This window comes from Chiloscyllium plagiosum, unplaced genomic scaffold (genome assembly GCF_037043375.1).
Source record: "Chiloscyllium plagiosum isolate Xiang-an unplaced genomic scaffold, Cpla_swu_hap1 HiC_scaffold_36, whole genome shotgun sequence".
NCBI classification, from domain to species: domain Eukaryota; kingdom Metazoa; phylum Chordata; class Chondrichthyes; order Orectolobiformes; family Hemiscylliidae; genus Chiloscyllium; species Chiloscyllium plagiosum.
The window spans coordinates 66,202,840-66,229,816 of record NW_028270174.1 but is presented as its reverse complement, the minus strand read 5'-3'; the positions used below and the strand labels follow the sequence as shown (position 1 = coordinate 66,229,816).

The following is a 26,977-nucleotide window of genomic DNA, read 5'->3' as shown; positions in this document are numbered from 1 at the left end:
TGGACAAAATTAAAATTCACAGAACACCAGGTTATAGTCCAACAGGTTTATTTGGAAGCACTAGCGTTGCTGCTGCTTCATCAGGTGGTTGTGTGTTTTTAACTTTGTCCCTCACTCTTGTAACTTATGAATAGCAACAAAAGCCACAAAGCAGTGCGCATGCTCCAGCCAACAAAGATTGATGTCGGGGCGGAGCTGGAGGACCTGGCGGGGCAATTGGCCCTCCGACCAATCAGTGAGCGAGGGGCGGGACTTGGTAATACCACGTGATCATCCTCGCGAACAGCGCGAATGTGCGGGCGGAGAGTTGTCAGTCAGGAAAGGAATAAACACCAGGAAGCGGGAGGGAAAATGTGTCGGTATGAGCTGAGAGATTTTGCAAACATTTGGTGCACATCGGAAAATACAAATTTGAAACTTAGTCTCGTTTTTTGCAGTAAACGGAAAAATGCCTCATTTAGCGATTGACTCGAGTAAGCGCCGCCATCTTTATTCGGGGCGGCAATTCACTGGACACGTGCGGCCGCCAGCTTTGTAGGGGGCAAAGTTCAGAGGGGTGTCTGTGCAGCCATCTCTGGTAGAGAGTCATAGGGCAGGATTTACGCAGAGCACATTCAAACCCAGAGAAATTGATTTTTTTTCTCTGGATTTGTTTCGTCATTCATTTAAATGATTTGGATATGAATAGAGGCGGTACAGTTAGTAAGTTTGCAGGTGACACCAAAATTGGAGGTATTGTGGACAGTGATAAAGGTTGTCTCAGAATACAATGGGATATTGATCAGATGGGCCAATGGGCTGCGGAGTGGCAGATAGGGTTTAATTTAGATAAATGTGAGGTGCTGCATTTTAGAAAAGCAAATCAGAGCAAGACTCACACACTGAATTGTAAGATCTTGGAGAGTCTTGCTGACCAATGATATCTTGGAATGTAGGTTCACAGTTCCTTGAAAGTAGAGTCACAAGTGGATAGAGTAGTGAAGAAGACATTTCGTATGCTTCGCTTTATTGGTCAGAGCGTTGAGTAAAGGAGCTGGACAGGACATTGGTTCGGCCACTTTTGGAATATTGTGTGCAATTCTGGTCTCCCTCCTATCAGAAGGAGGTACTGAAACTTGAAAGGTTTGCGAATTGATTTTTAAGGATGTTGCCAGGGTTGGAGGATTTGAGTTGCAGGGAGAGGCATAATAGGCTGGGTCCATTTTCCCTGCAGTGTCATAGGCTGAGGTGTGATGCTGAAGAGGTTTATATAATCGTGAGGGGCATGGATCGCGTAAGTAGACAAGGTGTTTATCCTGGGGTGGTGGAGCCCAGAACTAGAGGAGAGAGGTTTTGGGTGTGAGGGGAAAATTCAACAGGAGCCTAAAGGGCAACAAAAATTGTAACATTTCAAAGGCATTTAAATAGGAAGGGTTCAGAGGGATGTCGGTCAAGTCCTGGCAAATGGGAATAGATTAGGTTAGAATATCTTGTTGGCATAGACGGGTTGGATTGAAGAGTCTGTTTCGGTGCTAGACATCTCTGACTGTGGGATCATAAAAGTGAACACTGCTCTGATTCGCCTGTGAGCTCCTTGATGTCCACTTGTTCATTATCTAGCTTCCTCAGTCTCTGAGTGTATTTTTGCTCAGTTTAGTATTTTATGATTACGTTCACACACCATTCTGTAAATGAATTGTCCACTACAGCCCAGTTCCTGGCTATATTACAGAGGAGGTAGTACTGGATGTCTTAAATCGTAGCAAGGTGGATAAATCCCTGGGACCTGTTAAGGTGTATCCCAGATATTTGTGGAAAGCTAAGAAAATGATGGCAGTTCCCCTCCGAGATATTTATATTGTCATTGGTGACAGGTGAGGTGCTGGAAGACATGTGCTATTATTTAAAAAGGTGGTAAGGAGAGGCCAGGGAACAAGAGAACAGTGAGCCTGAAGTCAGTGGCAGGCAAGTTGTTGGAAGGGAATCTGAGGGACAGGATTTACATGTATTTGGAAAGATGAGGAATGATTAGGGATAGTCAACATGGCTTTGTGTGTGGGAAATTCTCTCTCTCTAACTTGATTGAGTTTTTTTGAAGGTAGACTGTGGATGTTGTCTATATTGACACTGAACGATGTTCCACAAAGCAGACTGGTTAGCAAGGTTAGATAACATGCAATGTTGGGAGAACTTGCCATTTGGATACAAAACTGGCTTGAAGGTAGGAGGCAGAGGGTGGTGAAAGAGGGTTGCTTTGTGGACTGGAGGCCTATGAGCAGCAGTGTGCTGCAGGAATGGATATTGGGTCCTTAACTAATTGACTTGGATGTGAATATGAGATATGGTCAGTAGGTTTACAGAAGACACCAAAATTGGAGGTGTCGTGGACAATGAAGAAGATTAGTTCAGAATGCAACAGGATCTTGATCAGATGGGCGATTGGGACAAGGAATGGCAGACTGGGTTCAATTTAGACAAATGTAAGCTGTTGGATTTTGGAAAGGCAAGTCAGGGCAGAACTTATACACTTAATGATAAAGTTCTTGGGAATTTTGCTGAACATAGAGAACATGGAGTGCAGGTTCATTGTTCCTTGAAAGTAGAGTCGAAGGTAGGCAGACGAGTGAAGGTGGTGTTTGATATGCTTATATTTATTGGTCAATGCATTGAGTACAGAAGCTGGGACGTCAAATTGTGGCTGGACAGGACATTGATTAAGCCATTTCAGGAATTCTGTTTTAAGTTCGAAATTCCCTGTTCTGGAAAGGATGTTGTGAATCATGAAACAGTTCAGACAAGATTTACAAAGACTTTGCTAGAGTTGGACGATGTGGGCTACAGGGTGAGGCTGAATAGGCTAGGTATAATTACTCCGGAGAGTCAAAGACTGAGAGGTGACCCTCAAAGATCAGCAAGGCAGCCATTGTGTGGAGCTGCAGGCGATGGGCGAGATACGGAGGCAAGTATTTTGCATCTTATTTACTATGAGGAAGTACATACAAGGTATAGAATGTGGGGAAATAAATGGTGACATCTTGAAAAATGTCCATATTACAGTGGAGGAGGTGCTAAATGAGTGGCTAAGGAGCTGGTGCAGGGGAAAAGGATTTACATTTTTTGGATCATTGTGATCTCCTCTGGAGTAGAGTTGACCTGCATAAGAAGGATGGATTGTACCTGAATTGGAAGGTGTCTAATATGTAGGCAGAGAGACTTGCTAGTGATACTCGGGAGGCAATAAATCAGTGAGGGAGTGGGTGTAAACCCACGAAGATAGTGAGAAAAGAGGTATGTCTGAGGCTGGTACAGTTCAGAAGTCAAATAGTCAAGGTAGGCAAGGGCAAGGCAGAGAATGAGGTCGGACTGAGCAGTTGCACTGCATTTACTTCAATGAAAAAGGCCTGACAGGGAAGAGAGATGAGCTCAGGATATGGTTTTGAACATGGCACTGGGATATTATAGCAATTACAGAGGCATCACTCAAGGATGGATAGGCCTGGTAGCTTAATGTTCCAGGGTATAGATGCTATAGGAAGAATAGAAAGGGGGACAATAGAGGAGGGGGAGTGGCATTTTTGATTCCGGATAGCATTATGTTTTTGCTTAGGGAGGATATTCAGGTGGAACTGGGAAATAAGAAAGGGATGATCACCTTATTGGGGTTTTCTCCATGGATCTCATCGGAGTCCTCTGGTTTCCACTCACAGTCCAAAGATGTGTCGGGTAGGTTCGATTATCCAGGCTGAATTGCCCACAGTGTTGAGGGATGTGCAGGTTGGGTGGATTATCCAGGTTGGGTGGATTATCCAGGCTGAATTGCCCAAAATGTTCAGGGATGTGTAGGTTGGATGGCCCTGGGAAATGCAATGTTACAGGTGGAGGTTAAGAGGCTCTCAGGGTCAGTATCAATGTGATAGGCTGAATGACCTGCTTCCACACTGTTGGGAGTCTCTGATAATTCTACTAGTTTTAAAATAGTTACAGAAAATAATATACCAGATCTAAACGTTAAGGTTCTGAATTGGACAAAGGCCAATTTTGATGGCACAAGGCAAGAACTTTCATCTGGCCCCTCAAGCCTGCTCTGCCATTCAATAATATCAGGCCTGAGCTTTTCATGGCCTCGGCTCCACATTCCTGCTCTCTCACCATTACCCTTAATTCTTTTCGAGTTCACAAATCTACATTTTGCCTAAAAGGCATTCAAGTTGATAACATCAAATGCTGCACTCGGCAGGGAATTCCACAGATTCACAACCCTTTAGCTGAAGAAGCTCCTCCTGAACTCAGCCCTAAATCTGCTCCCCCTTATTTTCAGGTTATGCTCTAGTTTGACCCGTCCCCAGTGGAAATAGCCTCCCTGCTTCTATCTTGTCTACTCCCTTCATAATTTTATTGTTTCCTCTCCAACCTCCATTCTTTTAAATTACAATGACTATAGAACCAGTTTTCTCAATCTCTCCACATACACCAATCCTCTCAACTCCTGACTCAAACTAGTGAACCTCCTCTGTACTCCCTCCAGTGCCAGTACATCCTTGCTAATGTAAGGGGACCAAACCTGTACACAGTACTCCAGGTGTGGCCTCACCAGCACCCTGTACATCTGCAGCATAACCATCCCTCTAGCAATGAAGGACAATATTCCCTTCACTGCCATAATTAAGTACTGCACCTGCAAACCAACTTCCTGTGAATCATGCATAAGTACACCCAACTCCCTCTGCACAGCAGCCTGCTGCAAGTTTTCACCATTTCATCATCCAGTTTGCTGTTAGTCCAACCAAAGTGGATGACCTCACATATTCCAACATTGAACTCCATCTGCCAGATCCTTACGCACTCACTTAACCTATCTGTATCCCTGTGCATACTGACAGTGGCCTCTGCAGACATTGCTCTACCTCATCTTTGTATCAAATGTGAACTCTGACACCATACACTTGGTCCTCAACTCCAAAACATTTGTGTAAATTGCAAACAAGTTGTAGTGCCAACACTAAACCAAACACCCGTTTATCCCCATTCTTTATTTTTTGTTGGTTAACCGATCCTGTATCAATGATGATACATTACCCATAATGCTGTGCATCTTTACCTTATTCAGCAGCCTTTTGTTTGGCAATTTGTCGAATACCTTCTGGAAATCCAGGTACACCACATCCACCGAGTCCGCCTTGTCCAATGTGCTCGTCATATCTTCCAATAATTCCAGTAAATCCTTAAACGTGACCTGCCTTTCAGGAATCCATGCTGTGTTGCTAAATGAGACAATTTCTACCCAGATATCTCACCACTACTTCCTTGAGAGATTCAAGCATTTTCTCCACTACAGAAGTTAAGCTAACGGGTCATTTTTGAAAAATAGTGGCACCGCATTTGCAGCTTCCAGTCTGTCAAAACCATCCCAGAAACCAACAAATTTTAGTGAATTATCACGAGTCTTTGTTATTCACCCTCCCCACCCCCCCCCCCCCCCCAACCACCCCACCCTCAACCACCACCCCCGCCATCTCCTTTAGTCCCTGGAATGCAATCCATCAGGGCCAGGAGACCCATCTAGCTTTAGGCTGTTATCTTTCCCAACATTACCTCTTTACTGGGAATGATTGCTCCTCTGTCCTCATCTGCCATTGCCTCCATAGGCCTGCGACAACAAGAGTACACAGACAGTATGTTCCTGTTAAGGCCAAGGCTGGTAGGTGTAGAGAATGCTGCCGATCGAATGAAATTGAGGGCCTGGTCAAGAAAATGAAGGAGGCATATGGTAGGTACAGAGAGCTGTTTTTGTGTGAATCCCTAGAGGAGTATAGGGGCAATAGGAGTATACTCGAGGTAAACCATGAGGGCAAAAAGGGGACATGAGATAACTTCAGGAAATAGGTTTAAGGAGAATCCAAAGTGATTGTACAAATACACTAAGGACAAATGAGTAACCAGGCAGAGAATAGGAACCCGCAAAAATCAAGGCTGTCTGTGGAACCGCAGGAGGTGAGAGAGATTCTGTATGAGCGGAGAGGTTTTACAAACAAAACGTGCACATCGGAAAACACAAATTTGAACGTCCCAGTCTCGTGTTTTCAGTAAACGGGGAATTGCCTCAGTGTGGCTGCAGGCATGGGTGCACGCCACCATCTTTATTTGGGGCAAAAATTCACTGGACACATGCGGAGCCACCAGCTTTGTAGGGGGCAATGTGCAGCCAGGCGCATGTGCAGTCTTTCTCTGGTACAGAGTCATTGGGCAGGATTTACACAGAGCACATTCAAACTCAGAGAAATGGATGTTTATTTCTGGATTTGTTTCGTCATTCATTTAAATGATTTGGTATCGTAAATTAGTTTGCAGGTCATACAAAATTGGAGGTATTGTGGATAATGGAGAAGGTTACCTCAGATTACAATGAGATATTGATCAGATGGGGTTTAATTTAGTTTGGAAAAGCAAATCAGGGCAGGGCTTATACAATGAATGGCAAAGCCCCGGAAACGTTTGCAGAACAAAGAGACCTTGGATTGCAGGTTCATAGTCCTTGCAAGTCAAGTTGCAGGTCGATAGGATGATGAAGAAGGTGTTCAGTATATTTTCCTTTATTGGTTCGAGCATTGAGTATAGGATGTGGGAGGTCATGTTGCTGTACAGGACTTTCGTTAGGCCACTTTTGGAATAGTGTGTGCAATTCTGGCCTGCTTCCTATCAGAAGGGTGCTGTGAAACTTGAAAGGTTTCAAAAAAGACTTACAAGGATGTTGTTAGGGATGGAGGATTTGAGCTGTAGGGTGAGGCATAAAAGGCTGGGGCTATTTTCCCTGGAGTGCCATCGGCTGAGTGGTGATGTTATGGAGGTTTATACAATCATGAGGGGCATGAATAGAGGAAATGAACATGGTGTTTTCCCTGGAATGGTGGTGTCCAGATGTAGAGGGCATTGCTTTCGGGTGAACGGATAAAATTTCAAAGGGGCCTAAAGGACAACTCTTTCATGCAGTGGGTGGAATGAGCTGCCAGAGGAAGTGGTGGAGGCTAGTACAATTAAAACATGTTAACGGCATCTAAATAGACACATGATATGATTAGGAAGCGTTTACAGGGATATGGGCCAAGTGCTGGCAAATGGGAATAGTCTTGGTTCGGATACCTGTTTGGCAAGGATGAGTTAGACCGAAGGGTCTGTGTCGGTGCTATACATCTCTATGACTGTGGGATCATAACAACTTATACTGCTCTGCTTTATCTCTGGGCTCCCTCATGACCACTTTGTCAATATCTAGCTTCGTCAGTATCGAACAATGGGTGTATTTTTGATCTGTTTGGTATTTTACTATTAATTTTACGTACATTTTTGTAAGTTAATTTTTCACTGCCGCACAGCCCCTGACCATGTGCTGCTTATCAATATTTGCTGGAAAATCTTTAACAGTCAAGAATTCCTTTTTCCAATAAGCAAGTGTATCTTCCTTCCATTTCTGACTATCAAATTCTGCACCATTTTCAATCCCTGTAATCCGTTTTGCACTCCCTGAAACATCAACTGTATTTCTCCTTCCGCAGATACCAGTGATTAATGCCAAAGCCCTGTTGCCTGTGGAGAGGGTGATGTTTGACTTTCTTGCACAGCTGCAGTTTGTGTGGTGAAGGTGCTCCCACAATGTGGTTGGGTAAGAGACATTACAGAGTATTCACTCAGCAACAGTAAAGATCTGAAGATAATGTCCAATTCAACAACAGTTTGTATTTTTATTATCATGCTTATAATTCCACAAAAATATTATTGAGAATTTTAAACATAAGGCCAGAGATGGTGATATTAGGTTAGGTGACCAAAAGCATTGCCAAATAAGCAGGTTTTGAGGAATGTCTTAAAGGAGGAAAGCAGACCTGAGAGGTTTTGGCTGCGAATTTCAGACCTTGTTGCTTTGGCAACTGTAAAAGCAGCCACACAGGTGAAGTAATGAATTAACAGATCATTGGGAGTCTCGAACAGAATGGGTTGTCAAGGTCTCAAAGGGTGTGTGTTGCAGCGAGCTCGGGATGATCACAACCAGGAATTGAATCCAGGGTGAGAATTTTAAATTGGGGAATGTGGGACTGATGCTGGCAGGTGAGACTAGATTGGGTTCGGATATCTGGTGAGCATGGACGGGTTGGATTGAAGGGTCTGTTTCCATGCTGTACATCTCTGTGGCTCTATGTTGTTGATTATGAATAGCAGCCTTTTGATGGATCAACAAGTTTTGGTACGAGGGAGTACTTGGGCAGCAGAGTTTTTCTTGAGATTACAGTGAGATTGGATGTGGGAAGCTGGCCAGGAGTACGTTTGGATAATGAAGTCTGGAGATAACATAAGATGGATGAGAGTGTATGAGCTGAGACAAGGGTGGAATCAGCTAGAATTAGTGGTCTTGAGTGGGACTGGGCTGTCACCCTCACCTCGCCTCTGGGATTCAGTTAATTGTCAGGTTGTGAATCAGGGCGGTACCACAATCGGGAGCTAAGTGGCCCTGGTGGAGACTAAAATGAGTGTCACTCAGCTGGCTGTTGCTGAGCAGCCCTGTTGATAAAATGTTCCATCAATTTACTGCTGATCGAGTGTGGACTGATAGAGGGAAATTGGCTGGGTTGGATTGCCCTGTGTTTTTGTGTTGAACATGTCTAGGCAATGTTTCACATTGTCAGTAGATGCCAGTGCTGGAGCGGTACGTGACTTGGTGGATGGCAAGTTCTGGAGCTCAAGCTATCAGTATTATTGCCAGAATGTTGGCAGAGCCGATAGCCTTTGCACTACTTAACCATTTCTTGATGTTATTCAAACTCAAGCTAACTGGCTTAAAACTCACATCTGTGATGTTAGAAAACACTGGAGAAGGCTAAGATGGATCATCTCACTTTGCATCTGGCTGAAGATTGCTGCAGATGCTGTCATCTTATCTGGTGCATGGATGTGTGAGGCTCCTCCATCAGTAAAGGTGGGGATATCTGTGATGCTTCCTCCAGTGAGTTGTTAAATTGTCCATCACCGTTCACAACTGGGTGTGGCAGAACTGCAGAGCTCCGATGTGTTCCATTGGTTGTGGGATCGTTTAGCTCTGTTGCTTGCTGCTGATGCTGTTTGAAATGCAGATGGTCCTTTTTGGTAGCTTCACCAGGTTGGCACTTCATTTTTTGGTCTGCCTGGTGCTGCTCATGACATGCCCTCCTTTACTGTCCATTGTGATGGGTGAGAGCAGGATTTACAAACCCATGAGATTGCAGATTGTGCTGGAGTACAGTTCTGCTGCTGTTGATGTCCCACAGTGCCTCAGAGATACCCAGTTTGAGATCCTACATCTATTCAAAGTCTGTCCCATTTAGAACAGTGATAGTGTCACTCAACACGATGGAGGTTTTTCTCAACTTTAAGCCAAGACTTGTGTCTCCAAAAGGAATGTGTGATGGTCGCTCATACTGATACTGTCATGGCCAGATGTATCTGCAGCTGGTCACTTCATAACAATGAGATCAAGTATGTTGTACACTCTTGGTTCCCTCACCACCCACTGCAGACTCAGATGAACAGCTATGTCCTTTAGGACCTGGCCAGCTCAGTCAGTAATTCTGTTGCAGAGCTCATCTCGATTGTGGACATTGAATTCCTGCACCCAGAGTACGTTTGACACCATTTTACTTCCTCAGTGCTTCCTTCAAATGTTGTTCAACATGAAGGAGAACTGATCCATCAGCCAAGGGAGAACAGTATGTGGTAATCAGCAGGAGCCATGAGATTTCCTGGTGTCCGGAGTCAATGCTGAGTACTCCAAGGGCAAATCCTCCCTGTCTGTGCCACGATCTCTGCCTGGTCTGTCCTGACGGTGGGACAGGACATATCCAGAGATTTCAGGAGAAAGTGAAGACTGCAGATGCTGGAGATTAGAGTCAAGAGTCTGGTGCTGGAAAAGCACAGCAGGTCAGGGTGATGAAGGACTTAGGCTCGAAACATCGATTCTCCTTCTCCTCGGATGCTGCCTGACCTGTTGCGCTTTTCCATCACCACAATCTGGTGATGGTGGTGTCTGGTCATTGTCTGTAAGGGTTGATTTCATGAGTATGAGGATGTCAGGCTGTTCCTTGATTGGTCTGTGAGACAGCTCTGCACATTTTGGCACCAAAATCCAGATGTTAGTGAGGAGGACGTTGTACCATCGAGAGGGCTGATTCTGTGGTTGTATTTTCTGGTGCCTTCTTAGATGCCAAGTGGTTCATCCAGTTTCATTACTTTGTTGAAACTTTGCAGTGATTATTTCAGTGAGTAGCTGGCTGGGCGACTGTCAGGTTGGCAGGGTTTTTTTTTGCCATTGACAATGGTTCCATGGAGATCAGGAGATTCCTAATTCCAGTTATTTTTTTCTTGAATTCAGATTCCACCATCTGCTAAGATGGGATTCGAACCAGGACTTTAGTCGTTTGTTTTAATAGTTTGGATAAAAGTTAAATACATTAGGTTTGTTCACTCACTTTAAATATCACTTACCCAGGTTTTGTTTCTTTGTGAAACACTGTCCATCATTCTGTCTCCTCCATCCTTCTCTCCAACAACAAGAGTTTGGAGCGCATGGAGTTTCTCTGTCACTAAGACTGAGATAATCTGATCTGCTGCTTCCCTCCCTCCCACTGGCCAAACTGCCTCACGGGGTGTTCCCGGTTTTTGTCCTAAACTTACATTTTCCTCCAGTCTCTTGTCAAGCCTTATCAGAGCTCATCTTGACCCTTTACCCTAATTTCACTAAACTATAGACTTTCCAACACTCTTTCCTCCTCCTCATCATCATCAGTCCCCCTCGCCGATTCACAGATATTGTTCCTTGTTCTGTCTTTTCTGGTTATGTCCTTCTCTCCCAAAATCCTGCTCCATCTCCACTCTCCCTTTCCTTTCTGAATTCCTTGCATTTGGTGTCCTTGGTCCCTTCTGTATCTCACGTACAGACTGCCAGGAGATAACATTGTGTAAAAGCACCATGTTGGGTTTCACATGTACACTGACGATGCCCAGCTCTCCCTCCCCATCATCCCTCTCCATTACCCCACTGTTACTCAGTTATCAAACTGCTTACTACATTTCCACTACTCGATTAGGCGCAGTTTCCTCCAATGAAACATTGTAGTGGTTAAACCCGTTGCCTGACAAATTCATTTCCCTTACTGCAGAGCCTCTCCCTCTCACTGGGAACTATTCAGCAGAACTACACTCTTCACAATACTGCTGTTATATCTGACGCAAAGCTGACCTTCTGATCAGACATCTACACAATTCCAAATACCAGGAATTCCAATCTCTTGAACGTTGCTTATCTCCTCCTCACCCCAGCTCCATTTCTACTGAAACCCCTTACCCGTGTCTGTGTTGCCTTAAACTTGACGAATCCGAAACAGAACCCTTGATTTTGTGACTGACTCTGAATCTGGTTTCAAACTCCCCCCTCATTATTTACCCTCAGACACATCAGTATTTATTCTGTCAAACCCCTGAAGAATCTGGTGGTGTGGTCTGATTGTAGCTCGTGGAAATGGCAGAGGATGATGTGTTGTATCTGGGTGGAAGGTAAGGACTTGGGGGGGGGGGTGTTCTATCCTTGTTGCAGTTGGAGGTGTGGGTTTCAAAGGCAGAGGTGCGGGAAGTGGAGAAGATATAGTGGATCATATTGACCACATGGGAGGGGAAATTGCAGTCCTTGAAATACGGGGCCATTTGCTATGTTCTGGCCTCACTGGAACACTGCACTAAGCATGAGACAGAGATGTTGGCAAGGGAACAGGCTCGTGTGTTAAAGTGGCAGGCAGCTGGAAGCTCGGAGTCTGTTTTTGCAGCAGAACGTAGATCATCAGTCGCCATTTCCGCCACCTCCACTGAGATGCTGCCAGGCACAGGTTCCTGTCCCTTCCATTAACAGCAATGCACCCCCCAGCCAGATCATAATCCACTCCTTTGTCTTTCCAAATGTTCTGGTCTCTCTTTGGGTCTATCCCTAGCTATTATTTACTCTTTAACCCTTATCTCCTGCAATATAAAGATCTACAGGTTAGTTGAATTGGCCAAGCTGAATTTCCCATAATGTTCAGGGATGTGTAGGTTAGGTGCATTAGTCAGGAGAAATATACAGTAATAGGGTAGGGGAATGGGTCTGGGTGGGATACCCTTCGGAGGGACGCTGTGGAACGTTTGGGCCGAATGACCTGTTTCGACACTGTCAGGATTCTAATTTTCCCAGCTCCCATCGTTTCTGAGGAAGGGCCACTGGACAGATTTCTGTTCCCAGATGCTGCCAGACCTGCTGAGCTTTCCCAGCACCTTCTGCTTGTTGTTCCTGATTGACACCATCCATACACCTTCTGTGTTTGATTCAGACAGGGGGAGGATCCCACCACTGACCTCACAATGGACTCCAGCTGATTGATGGCAGCTTCGGACAAATAGGAAAAGGTGGCAGGACTGGTGGATGAAGTGGAACCAGCTGGTCATCCAAACAATGGGAGTGAATGAGGGGCGTGGCCAGTGGGATGACACGTCACCAGTAACTCTGCCTGTGCAGTGCCACGAGATTCGGCCGTTGGTGAATGTGGGAGACGCAAACAGGGAAGGGGACAGTGGCCTTGGAGACAGGGAGATAATGAGTCACTTTAGACTGGGAAGTTTTAATTACACTCTGTGCGGTTTGTAAGTCTGAATTAGAAACTCTTAATCATGCGTTTGCAGCAGATGGGAAAATGGCTGCGGCCCTCAGGTGGTGAAAGGTCCTGGGATATGGCCGCCATTTTTATTGGGGGTAAGGTACAGTGAGGTGCATGTGCATGTCCCCTTCCTAGGATGGGGGGGGGGGGGGGGGGTCGTGCAACTTGAAGAGAGGCATTTACACATCAAGCACATACCAAGAAAAAAGTATGTCTTTATATTCTTCCTGTACTGACTGTGAGTTTTGTTTTGTGAATTCATTTCACAGGATATTAAATCAGAATAATTGAGGTTGGGATCTCAAAAGCAAGTTTTTACAGTCAATGGAGTCATCAGGATCTGAATATCATTGCCATTTAACTGTGGGAAGGAAAAAGGTTTGTCTGTTCTGTTTGTGGGAAGATATCTCCAATATTTTTGTTAAGCAGAAAGATGTACAAATTCATGGTTGGTTCACCCTTTGGGTGTGTGCTCTGTTATGGGACCTGCAGCTGAGGAAGGAGATATTGGTCTGAGAGGGAGCACAGATTTATCCAAATTACACGTCGTCTCTTTGGGTCTAAATCTGAGAGTTCATACAATCACCCACTTCATGATGTTAACCTGTAAACTTCATATTTTCCATTATGTGCAAACTTCCCATTAAGAATCCTTTTGGACTCAAATTCCAGTATCTTTTCAGGTGGAATGTTCCAGCTTCTGACAACTGTCTGTTCATTCAGAAACTGCTGAGGTCCATGTTGACTCTAGGGTTACAAAGGGCTGAATTGAGACATGAGGTGGTGTCCCTGAGCTCCCATTGAGATGCATTGGAAAGTACAGGAGGCTGAGGGCAATGTAGGTATGAGCAGACAATGAAAATGACACGGCTGCACTGAGAGGGCTGCTTGGCTCAATGAGATTGTTCTGGAGTTGGGTGTAAACAGACTGATGTGAGACGGGGAGAAGGTAAAGCTGAAACTCAGTTTTAGTTCAGGCTGTTCAGAAATTCACATGGTCCCAATGTGAACAGCCAGTTTTTAAGTGATACCTGCGGAGTATTTGTTAACAGTTTGTAAAGTATTTTGCCTGAGGGCAGTTGAGAGTTAACCACATTGCTGTGGGTCTGGAGTCACATGTTGGCCAGATCAGGTGAGGATGACCGTTTCCTTCCCTACAGGACATTAGTGAACCAGATGGGTTTCTATCAATCAACAATAGTTTCATGGTCATCATTCGCCTTTTCATTCTAGATTGTATTGAATTCCGATGCTGCCGTCAGCCATGTTGGGATTCTAACCCTAATCCTCGGAACACTGTACATATCACTCATCTGGCAGGAATACCATTAAGCCATTGCCTCCCTTTTTAGCAGTGTTTAAAAGAAAGTTCCATCATTCTAGGTGTACAATTTGAGATAAAATACTGCAAAGTCCATGTGTCAGCCTCTCCAAAAGGTCAATCAACAGAAATTTGTTTGGGGGCAAAATACTTCACTTTTTTGGGGGGGTTTATTAAACAAAAATGAATCCAAATAAAAATCTTATGCCACGGACATGTAATTTCTGAAGCCGGAGGGGGATTACAGAGACAGGGAGGGTTGTATGGCCAGAGGGGGGTTGTTGTCCAAACATCACTGTGGTGTACATGGACTGCAGCATTTCAGGGAGGCGGTAAAGGTGGCCAATAAATACTGATCTGGGCAGCAAAGACAACCCCCAGTGAATAAAACCAAGCAGTGACCCCTCTGAGCTGACTTGCTGTGAAGTTAAAAACCTCTCTGGAAGTGGAGTGGGCAGAGAAGAGAAACAGAGACATTTCACAGCTGCCCACCGAGAGACCTTACCCTTGGAAGTACTCCGAGCCGGGGATCAGCTCAGTGAGTTTCAGTCTCTTCAAATATCAATCTTAGTCGGTTTTATTTTATTAAATCTACAATCCTGAGTAAGGTGAGGATTTCTTTTTAATGTCTTACGGTCTCTTGATTAAATGTTTAAGATATGAAACGTAAGAATTAAGTTATTGTCTGGCAGTATTTTCCGAGCAGTAAGACTGTGTCTTTGTCTTGGTCTGTAGGTTGTTAAGGCGGAGGGATGGCCTGTTGTAGAGTGGTGTGCTGTTCCTGTCGGATGTGGGAGATTAGGGAGAGTTTCAATGATCCTGATGATTGTCTGCAGGAAGTGTGATTGCAAATCCTGTTGGATCGCATGGATTGGTGGAGGAGTGATTAAAGGCAGTGAGGAATTGACAGGAGCCGGGGGGTGTTATAGGTGGCAGTCTCAGGAATGCAGAGTACTGCAGATACAGTCAGGTAGATGGGTTACTGCCAGAAAAGCTAGGAGGGGTAGGTCGGTACTGCAGGAGTCTCCCATGGCTATCCCCATCTCAGACAAATATACTGTTTTGGAAAATGTAGTTGGTAATAGACTTTCAGGGGAATGTAGCACTGACAGTCAAGTTACTGGTACTGAGACTGGCTTCTAACAAAATGTGAGGTGTATCCAGTTCCACACGATCGATGGTGATAGGGGACTCGCCAGTCAGGGGCACAGTCTGCCATTTCTGCAGCTGACAGTGAGACATCAGAATGGGTTGGTGCTGCCCTGGTGCCAGTGTCAAGGATGTCTCACAGAGGGAGCAGAATATTCTCAAAAGGGAAAATAACCAGTGGGAGGTCATTGTACATTGGTACCAATGGCATAGGAAGGTGAAAGCATGGGGTCCTGACGAGTAGGGAGATTTGCTAGTGCCACTCGGGAGGCATTAAACCTGTGAGGGAGTCAGGGTAATCCTAAAGAGATAGTGAGAAAAGAGGTGAGTCTGAGGCTGGTACTGTTCACCAGTCAGACTGTCAAGGCAGGCAAGAGCAAGTCACAGAATGAGGTGCGACGGACCAGTTGCACTGCATTTATTTCAGTGCAAGAGACCTGACCGGTCAGGAAGGTGGGGTCAGGGTATGGTTTTGAACATGGCACTGGGATATTAAAGCAATTACAGAGGCATCACTCAGGGATGGATAGGACTAGCAGCTTAATGTCCCAGGTATAGATGCTATAGCAAAGATAGAAAGAAGCCAACAGAGCAGGGAGAGAGGTGTTTTTGATTAGGGATAACATTCTGGCTGGGCTTCGGGAGGATATTCCTGGGAGTACATCCAGGCAAGTTATTTGGTTGGTACTGAGAAATAACAAAGGGATGGCCATCTTACTGGGATTGTAATTTAGACTCTCTCCTAATAGTCAGTGAGGAATTGATGCACAATTTTACCAGGAGACCTCAGTTATCTGTAAGAATAATATGAATGCAATGATAAGGGTTTTTAACTTTAACAACATGGCCTCGGAGTGCTGTAGTGTCAAGGGCTTGGATGGGAAGGTATTTGTTCAGTGTGTACGAGAACATTTCAGATTCAGTTTGTAGGATGTACCTACTAGAGAAGGAACAAAACCTGACCTGTTTTCTTTATTCATTCATAGGATGAGGCTGTCACTGGCTCGGCCAGCATTTATTGCTGCGTTTACCTAGAGGGCAGTTAAGAGTCAACCACCTTGCTATAGATCTTGAGTCCAGACCATGCAGACCAGACCAGGTAAGGATGGCATTTTCCTTCCCTAAAGGTCATTAGTGAACCACATTGGTTTTTCCAACAATTGACAATGGATTCCTTGTCGTCACTAGATTATTTTTTCCAGATATTTATTGAATTCACGTTCCAAAATCTGCCATGATGGGATTCAAGCACGGGTCCCCAGAATGTTTTCTGGGTCTCTGGATTAACTGTCTAGCGATAATTTCACTCCGTCATCACTGCCACTTAGGAAATGAGGCAGGTGAGTGACTGAGTTATCAGTGGGGCAGCGCATCAGCACCAAAGAACCCACAGTATTGTGGCTCAGTGGTTAGCGCTGCTTCCTCAGCCCCAGAGACCTGGGTTTGATTCCAGCCTCAGGCGACTGCCTGTGTTCAAGTTGGCACATTCTCCCCAGTGTCTGTGAGGGTTTCCTTCGGGTGTTTCAGTTTCCTCCCACAGTCCAAAGATGTGTAGGTTAGTTGGATGAACCACGTTAAATTACCCATAGTTTTTAGATGCAGTATATGAGGTTTTGGGATGTGCAGGCAAATCTCTGCTTGATGTGAAAAGATCCTTTTGTTGTCTTGGTCAGAGGGAAGTGTGGCCACACGTTTTACATCTCCCATGGCGGCAAGGGACGGTCAAGGGTGTGGACCGAACAGGGGAGGTGCAGAGGGAATGGTCTCTGCGGAACACAGATAGGGTTGGGGAGGGAAATATGTCTCTCGTGGTGGGGTCTGACTTTAGGCAGCAGAAATAACAGATTTTAATGCACTGTATCTGGAGATTAATGGGGTGGAAGGTGAAGACCGCAGGGTTATATTCTTTATTGTGGCTGGAGGGATGGGGTAAAGGCGGAGGTGCGGGAAGTAGAGGGTATGTGTTGGAGGGCATTGTTGATCAAGTCAGAGGAAAATTATGGTCCTTGAAGTAAGCCTTTCTGGGATGTCCTGGCATAGAATCCAAAGAGATTAAACAAATATATCACAGACAAAAGATTAACTGGACCAGCGAATAGGACCCCTTAAAGGTCAACAAGGCTGTCTATGGAACCACAGGGGGTGCGAAAGATATGCAAATATTTCACTTCATTTTTACTGGAGAAGTATATGGAAGCTCGAGAGTTTGGAGAAATAAACAGTGATAACTTGAAAAGTGTCCATGTTACAGAGGAGGTGGTACTGGATGTCTTAAATCGCATCAAGGTGGATAAAGCCCTGGAACCTGATCAGGTGTATCCTGGAACTTTCTGGAAATCTAGGGATTGTTGGGCCTCTCCTGAGGTATTTGTATCGTTGATAGCGACAGGTGAGGTGCCATTATTTTAAAAAAAGTGGTAAGGAGAGGCCATGGAACAAGAAAACAGTGAGCCTGAAGTCAGTGGCAGGCAAGTTGTTGGAAGGGATTCTGAGGGACAGGATATCCATCTATTAGGAAAGGTAAGGAATGATCAGGGACAGTCAATGTGGCTTTGTACATGCACAATTATGTCTCACTAACTTGAGTGAATGTTTTGAAGTGACAAAGAAAATTGATTAGTCCAGGCGGTGAATGTTGTTTATATGGACATTCAACAAGGGTCCACAAAGCAGACTGGTTAGCAGGGTTAGATAACATGGAAAGCAGGGAGAGCAAGCCATTACAAAACTACCTTAAAGGTTGGAGACAGAGGATGATGGATGGTTGCTCTGCGGACTGGAGGCCTGTGAGCAGCAATGTGCTGCAAGAATGGATATTGGGCCCTTAAATAAATGACTTGGATGTGAATATATGAGGTATGGTTTGTAGGTTTACAGAAGACACCAAAATTGGATGTGTAGTGGACAGTGAAGAAGGTTAGTTCAGAATACAACAGGATCTTGATCTGATGGGCCATTGGAGCAAGGAATGGCAGGCGGAGTTCAATTTAGATAAATGTGAGTTGTTGTATTTTGGAAAGGCAAATCAGGGCAGGACTTATACACTTAATGGCAAAGTCCTGGGGAACATTGCTGAACAAAGAGACCTTGGAGTGCAGGTTCCTTGTTCCTTGAAAGAAGAGTCACAGGTAGGCAGGGGAGTGAATGCAGCATTTGGTACGCTCCCCGTTATTGGTCAATGCATTGAAATCAGCTGTTGTGACGTCATATTGTGGCTGGATAGGGCGCTGATTAAGGCCATTCTGGAATTCTGTTTTCAGTTCCAATCTCCCTGTTCATGGAATAATGTTGAGAAACTTGAAAGGGTTCAGAAAACATTTGCCAGGATTTTACCAGGGTTGGACGTTTTGAGCTATTGGGAAAGGCTGAATAGGCTGGGACTATTTCCCCTGGAGAGTTGGAGGCTGAGAGGTGATCTTATAAAATCATGAAGGGCATGGATAAGGTGAGCAGTCAGGGACTTTCTCCCAAGTTCGGTGGGTCCAGAACTGGAGGGTACAGGCTTAAGGTGAGAGGGGAAAGATTTAAAAGGGATCTAAGGAGCATCTTATTCATGTTGAGGGCATTGCAAGTATGGAATGAACTGCCAGAGGAAGGGGTGGAGGATAGTACAATTGCAGCATTTAAAAGGCATTTGATTGGGTACATGAAGAGGAAGACTTTAGAGGGATAAGGGTGAACCGCTGGCAATGGGACTCCATTAATGCTCTCCGTTATTGGTCAATGTATTGAATACAGAAGCTGGGATGTCATATTGTGGCTGGACAGGACGTTGATTAAGCCACTTCTGGAATTCTGTTTTCAGTTTGAATTTCCCTGTTCTGGGAAGGATGTTGTGAAACTTGCAAAGGTTTGGACAAGATTTACAAAAACGTTGCAGGATTGGAGGATTTGGGCTACAGGGGGAGGCTGAATAGGCTGGGGCTATTTTCCCTGGAGAGTCAAAGACTGAGAGGTGACTTCATGGAGATTTATAAATTCATGAGGGGCGTGGATAAGGTGAGCAGCCGGGGTCCTATTTCCTCAGGTTAGGTGGGTCCAAAACTAGAGCACCTGGGTTTAAGTTGAGAGGGCAAAGATTTAAAACAGATCTAAGTGGCAACGTTTTCAAGCTGAGTGTGGTGTGTGTATGGGAGGGGCTACCAGATGAAGTAGTGGAGGGTGATAAAATCACAACATTTAAAAGACTTCCAATTGGGTACATGAATAGGAAGGGTTTTGATGGATACCGGCCAATAGATGGTAAATGGGAATCCATTAGTTTAGGATTCCTTGTTGGCATGGACAAATTGGACCGAAGGTCTGTTTCTTTGATCGTAATATATTAAGATGCATTCCTCTATTTTGTGGAGAGCTAGCTGAAGCACAGATAATTATTCTTGGAGCTGAGAAGGTGAAGCAGTGATTTCGATCTGGTGCAGATTAGGTTCCAAGAACCTTGAATTTGAAGAGAGAGAGAGAGGGATTGTTAACACTGTCACAATTTTTAGTAACTACTTTCAAGTAATTGGCAAATAATACAAGGTGAAAATGTGAACACTATTTTACTCAGTAAGTTCTGAGCATCTGGAACAGTCTGAACGACACAGATTCAGCAGGTATTCTGAAAGAGACTTGGAATTTTACTTTTTAAGGAAAGATTTGGGGAGCTATGGGCACATGGGAGGGGACTTGGGACAGATTTGCAGCATCTCCAGAGGGAGAGAGTACAGTCCCAATGGGCTGAATAGCCGGCCCCTGTGCTCTGTGATACTGCCCCATTCACTGTGAATGATGAAGCTCATCCCAGGGCAGAGAGAGGGATTAGCCCTCCACTCTCATCACAATGGGGCCCGGCTGATTGACGGCAGCTCCAGACAAATGGGAGGAGAGTCTGTGTGGTCCTGCAGCCAATGGGATTGAATGAGGGGTGTGGCCAGCAAGACAACACCTGTCCATGAGCTGTGCCGGTGCAGTGTCACTGTTTGGGGTTGGGAGAGACAGCAGAGACTGGGATAGAGGCTGTTGGACCTGAATTGCAAACTCCCGGTAAATTAAAACCAAAAGAACTGCAGAAGATGTAAATCAGAAACAACAACCAGGACGTTCTGGAAAAGCTCAGCAGTTCTGGCAGTATCTGTGATGAAAAATCATGGTTAAAGTTTCAGACCCAGTGTCCCTTCCTCAGGACAGATGTTACTGAGAAAAAAAGTCAGTTTATGTGCAGAAGTTAGTGTGGGGGGAAGATAAAAGGAGTAAAGGATAGGTGGGGATAGAGTGAGAAGAACGGTTGGATAAGGAAAATTATCTGGCTGGGGGAGGGTGACTATCTGTTAGTGGAGACTGTTAGTGGCTAACCATAGGTAGTGTGTAATGGCAGGCTGTGAGAACAAGGCCTGGTGGGTTGGGTAGGGGACTACGACATGAGGTTGTTAACCTATGGTTAGCGACTAACTGTCTCCATTGTAAGCTGTTGCCCACCTATATCACTCCACGATTGGAGCTGCCGAGGACACAAACCTTTGGAATATCCTCCCTAACCCCCTCTCTCCGCCTTAAAGATGTATCTAAAAATCGTTCTCTTTAATCAACGTTTCATCATTCGTGAAGCATTTTAGGAGATTTGTCAGTGTGAAAGGCTCCATACAATGCAGGTAGTTGTTGCTATTGTCTGACATCAGGAGAAACAGGGATGAGCCCTCTCTCTCATACCTGATGAACAGCAGCAAAAGCAGGAAGCACTGAGCATGCTCCAGCCCACAATGGGCCTCGGATTATTGATGTCAGCGCAGGACCAATAAGAGTGGGGGAACGGGGGCTGGAGGTGTTAGTTGGTCCTTCAACCAATCGGAGTGAATGTGGGGCGGGACAATACTCAACCACGTGATAAACTTCACTGGCAGCACAGTGTTGTTGTGACCAAGGCATTGGAAATGTGTGAAGGTGAAGGGCAGGGGAAAAGAAAGACATATTGACCAGGAAGAGAAGGAAATTTTCACGGTATGGACTGAGAGGTTTTACAGAACTTAGTGCACGTTGTAAAACACAAATTTGAAAATCCCAAATTCTGCACCATTTTCCCTCCCTATAATTCATTTTGCACTCCCTGAAATATCAACTGTGTGTTTCTCCCTCCACAGATACCAATGATCAGTGCCAAAGCCCCATTGCCTGTGGAGAAGATGATGTTTGACTTCCTTGTACAGCTGCAGTTCGTGTGGTGAAGATGCTCCCACAATATGTTTGGGTAAGAGCTGTTATAGATTATTCACTCAGCGACAGTGAAGAGTTGACAATGTGTGTGCAAATCAACAACAGTTTTTTTTATCATGTTTATAATCCCACAGAAATACTATTGAGAACTTCTGACATAAGGCCACAGATGGGGATATTAGGTCAGGTGATTAAAAGAGTTGCCAAATAAGCAGGTTTTCAGGAATATCTAAAAGGAGGAAAGAAGGTCTGAGAGGGTTAGGGTGGGAATTCCATACCGTGTTGTCTTGGCAACAGTAGAAACAGCCAGACAATTGAAGCAATGAATAAACACATCGTTGGGAGTCTGAAAGAAAATGAGTTGTCGGGGTCTCACAGGTTGTCTGGTGCAGGGAGACAGGAATGTTCACAGCCAGGAATTACATCAAGGGTGAGAATTTTAAATTGTTGCTTGTTAATAGGAGCCTTTTGATGGTCAACAAGTTTTGGTACAAGTGAGCACTTGGGCAGTAGGGTTTTAGATACTCTTGAGATTGCATGTAAGTTGAATGTGGGAGGCTGGCCAGGAGTGTGTTTGGATAACGAAGTCTGGAGATAACACAGGGATGGACGAGTATTTCAGTCAATGAGCTGAGACTAGGTTGGAGTTGGATGACGTCACTAATGTAGAAATAGTGCTTTTGGAGTTGGGCTGCTCCTCCTCCTCATCACTCCCCCTCACCAATTCACAGATATTGTTGCTTGTTCTATCTGTCTGTCTCTTCTGGTTATGTCCTTCTCTCCCATTCTGCTACAAACTAATATTTGACCCCACCGTTGTTGGAAAAACCTGCTCCATCCCAACTCTCCCTTTCCTTTCTGAATTCCTTGTATTTGGGTCCCTTAAGGATCTCTCCTTGGTCCCTCGTGTTTCTCACCTACATCCTGCCAGGAGGTGACATCGTCCAAAAGCACCGTGTTAGGTTTCACATGTACACTAACAATGCCCAGCTCTCCCTCCCCATCATCCCTCTCCATTACTCAGTTATCAAACTGCTCATTACACTCCCACTACGGGATTGGCTGCAATTTCCTGCAATGGAACGTTGCAATGGTTAAACCCATTGCCTTCAGTTGCTATTACAAATTACTTTCCCTTACTGCTGAGCCCCTCCCTCTCCCTGGGAACTGTCTGAGGCAGAACCACACTCTGTTTCACCACAATATTGCTCTCATATCTGACCCCAAGGTGACCTTCTCATCAGACCTCTACACAATCACAAACACCCAGGAATTCCAATCTCTTAAAATGTTGCTTGTCTCCACCTCACCCCAGCTCCATTGCTACTGAAACCACTTACCTGTGTCGGTGTTGCCTTAAACTTGACGAATTCCAAAACAGAATCCGTGATTCCGTGACTGACCCAGAATCTGGTTCCAGACTCCCTCATGATGGGAAACATCCTCCCAGTATTTACCCTGTCAAACTCCTTAAGAATCCTGCATGTTACAATGAGATCCCCTCTCATTCATCCCAAATCCAGTGAGTAGAGTCCCAACTTCTTCAGACTTTTCTTAAAAGAGAATCCCTGCAAACCAGGGTTCAACCCAGTCAATTTTCTGTGAAATGCCTCTGATGAATTGACGTATTTCCTTAAATAAAGGGACCAAAACTTCTGTCATTACTCCAGATGTGGTCTCACTCGCACTTTATAAAGTTACTCTCAGGTATATACTCCAAACAACTCCCTTTAAACTTGCACAGATGTTAGAAATGCTCAGCAGGTCATGCAACATCTGTGAAGAAAACTCAGTTAATGTTTCGGGTCTGGTCACCCTTCCTCAGATACGTTAACTCTAATTTCTTTTCACAGATGCTGCTAGACCTGCTGACCTTGTCCAGAAACTTCTGTTTCTCTTCCTGGTTTACAGCATCTTCAGTTGTTTCGGTTTTCATTTCCTTTAAACTTGCCATCTCTCCTCTAGAATTTGTCATTTCCACCTTGGAAAAAAGATTCACATTTGTTTGGTCTCCCCTATCCTTGGAAAAAAGAAACCATGACTAGTCGCCCTATCATTGCTCCTCATAATTTTATAAAGTTCGATAAAGCCACCTAAAGTGTCCAGTGCTGCAGGGAAATGGCCTCAGCCTATTCAGCCTCTCCCTATGGTTCAAATGTTCCAGTACTAGCAACACCCTGGAAAAATTTTTCTGAACTCTTGCAAGTTTCCCAACATCCATCCTATAGCAGGGAGACTGGAATTGAAAGTAGTATGGGGCTTCCAAAAGTGCCCGAACCAATAAACTGTACAACTGAAACATGATCTCCCAACTCCTATCCTCGATGCACTGCCCAATAACAGCTAGCATACCAAACACCACCTTCACCGACCTGTCTACCTTCAACCACACTTTCAAGGAACTATCAACCCACACTGCATGGTCTGTTTGTCTGTCAACACTTCCCAGGAACTTGTCATTAAGAGGTTGAGTCCTATTCTGGTAACATCTTTCTAAAATCAGGGAGACCACAATTGAATGCAGTATTTTAAAACTGGCCTCACCAATGCCCTACTCAGCTACAACGTGACCTCCTAATCCCTATACTCAGTGACAGGATCCCTACAGTGTGGAAGCAGGCCTTTCGGCCCATGAGACCATACCAACCATCGGAACAGCATTCCACCCTAACTCTGTAACCTACCATTACCCAAAGCTAATCCAGCTAACCTGCATGTCTTTGGATTTGTGGGAGGAAATTAAGAGCATCCAGAGGAAGCCCAAGCAGACACACAGGGAGAATGTGCAAACACCCCACAGATAGTGGAATCGAATCGAATCAGCACATTCCATTCAATGTTAGTGTCCCAAATGCCATGTTCAGCACCTGATCTCCCTGAAACTCTACTTTCCAAGAACTATGCAGTTGTTCTGAGCCCTTCAGAGGGAATTAAGGTGAGGAGGAGAAAACAGGAACAGGGTTGAGTTTTAGATCTATAAAATAACTCTCCATCTTCCCCCTCTGTTCCCCCAGTCTCCCCCCGCTCTGTCTGCTCCCACCCCGTCTCCCCCCACTCTGTCCGTCCCCCCCCCTCTGTCGGCCTGTTCCCCCTGCCCCCTCTTCCTCCCCCACCCACTGTCTCTTCCCCTCCTTTGTTGGTTGCCTCCCCCCCCACCCCCGGTCTGTCCCCCCTTTCTCTCAGCCACCTCTTTTCCCCCTGTCTGTTCCCCTCCTCTTTAATCCCACTTTCTGTCCCCCTGTCTCTATGCCACCCCTCTCTGTCAGCCACCTCTCTTTCCCCACCCATTTCGGTCCCACCCCCTGTCTGACTACCCTCCCCCACAGTCCCCTAGTTCTGTACTCCCCCATTGCAGGGCAAATAACTTGTCTATTTACCGTATCCATGCCAAGCCTGATTTTAAAAATCTCTTTCAGGTCACCATTCAGCCTCTGACACTCCAGGAAAAGAGCTTATCCAACCCTTGCAACATGCTATAATTCTTTTCTGATCTCTTTAAAGTTCAAGAACATCCATCTGATAGGAAGAAGAACAGAATTATATGGAATATTGATTCAGCAACTTTTGCAATGTCCTGTACAGCCGCAATATGACCTCCCAACCCCTATTTTCAATGCTCTGACCAATAAAGACAAGCAGACCAACTGCGGCATTCACTATCCTTTCTACTTGCTACTCTACTGTCAAGGAACTATGAACCTGCACTCCAAGGACTCTTTGTTTAGCAGCACTCCCCAGGAACTTACTACCAACTGTATCAATCCTGCTAAAGTTTGCTTTTCCAAAATGCAGCAGCTCGCATTTTTCTAAACTGAACTCCTCAATCCATTCACCCATCTGATCCAGATCCTCTTGTACTCTGAGGTAATCTCTTTTACTGTCTACTACACCTCCTATTTTGGTGTCATCTGCAAACTTACTAACAATACCTCTTATGTTCACATCCAAATCATGGATATAAATGATGAAAAGTAGTGGAGCCAGCACCGATTATTGTGACACTCCACTGGTCACAGGCCTCCAGCCTGAAAAGCCCCCTCTGCCTTCTACCTTCGAGTTCTGTACTCCATGCGATCTAACCTTGCTGACCAGTCTCCCATGAGGAACCTTAACAAACACGTTACTGAAGTCCATGTAGATCATGTCCATGCTCTGACCTCAGCAATCCTCTTTGTTACTTCTTCAAAAAAACTGAGTCAAATTTATGAAATATGATTTCCCATGCACAAAGCTGTTATTAGTATCCAGGATTTAACTCTGTACATTGGGGTCTGCGTTGCCCAGTTATAGGTGTTAATATTCTGGATGAAGTTCAAGTATGCCAGCATTTTGTCAGTGACTCTGTATTGAGTCTTGTTGATGTCACCAACACAGGTGAGATCCTTTTGAAAGGCAGTCCCTGTATCCCTTGCCCACCAGGAAATAATGTAAGTGTCCTTACCTCTGGACTAGGAGGATCAGGCTCAGAGTTGAGTAACAGCATCTTTGAAGAGGCTGATTAGTAAACCTGCCCAAGCCACCAGGCCATACTGTCTCCCAGCTGTCCCTGCCTGAGCCTCCAAACAGAACCTTTCTGTAGTTTCTCTCTTGTCAGACTCTCCCATTGCTCAGTTTGTCCAGGATCCCCTCCTGCTGCTGCACTTATCCTGTCCCTCACTGACCTGTCCATCCCACAGTGTCCTACGCATTCATTCACTGTTCACAATCCCATTGTCCCAGTCCTCCAGTCATGCCCCCTCCACTCAACAGAGACAGCTCAGTGGTTAGCACTGCTGCCTCACAGCACCAGGTACCCGGGTTCGATTCCGGCCACGGACGACTGTCTGTGTGGAGTTTGTGCATTCTCCCCGTGTCTGAGCGGGTTTCCTCCCACAATCCAACGATGTGCAGGACAGGTGAATTGGCCATTCTAAATTGTCCATAGTATTAGTTACATTAGTTAAGGGGAATGAGTCAGTGTAAGTTACTGTTTGGAGGGTCAGTATGGACATATTTGGCCGAAGGGCCTGTTTCCATACTGTAGGGATTCTGATATATTGGGCAGCAGCTGCTGTCAATCACCTGGACTCCTGTATGATCGGGAGCACGTGCTGTAGGAGGGGAGACAAGTGCACGGGTGCAGTGCTGGCCAATTTTTGGACTATGTGCAGCATAGGTCAGTGCCTGGGAAGGAGGCTGTGGGTGAGGGATTAATCGATCATTAGCAGCTTCATCCCTCTGGGAGCAGGACCCAGGGGAATGGCCCCTTTCTTGCTACCCTGACATGTGATCAGACTATCAGTGGTGCAGCGTTTTGCAGAAAGTTATCAGAACTCTTTTGTGAAGATTCAGGGTTGTTATGGAAAGGGACAAGGATGGGCCTGCAATTAGAATTCTAATTTGGCTCATTTTAGTAAGATGGGTCTTGGCCAGCGTGTGCAGGAAGCAGTGTATGCAGGATGGTTCTCATCAGGAGCTGGGAAACTGAATTCGAAGAGAGAGTGTGTGATAACTGGGTGTGGAGGAAAGGAGTGGGGGAATTGGTTTGGATTTCAGTTCACAGAAGAGAGAAATTGTGAGACTGAGGTTTAAAGCTTTGGGGGAACAAGGAAACGACAGTTTAATACTACAATTGTCTTATGAATTTGCATCCTGC

General features: G+C 45.2%; 1 long non-coding RNA gene across 1 annotated transcript; it reads left to right on the top strand.

Moving 5' to 3' along the window:
* The first annotated feature begins 275 nt into the window (after positions 1-275).
* Positions 276-26,242, top strand: LOC148139975 (uncharacterized). The gene is made up of 5 exons (XR_015753274.1): positions 276-313; positions 7,530-7,636; positions 16,137-16,249; positions 21,270-21,376; positions 24,759-26,242. It is a non-coding gene; the product is annotated as an uncharacterized LOC148139975 (long non-coding RNA).
* The last annotated feature ends 735 nt before the right edge of the window (positions 26,243-26,977 follow it).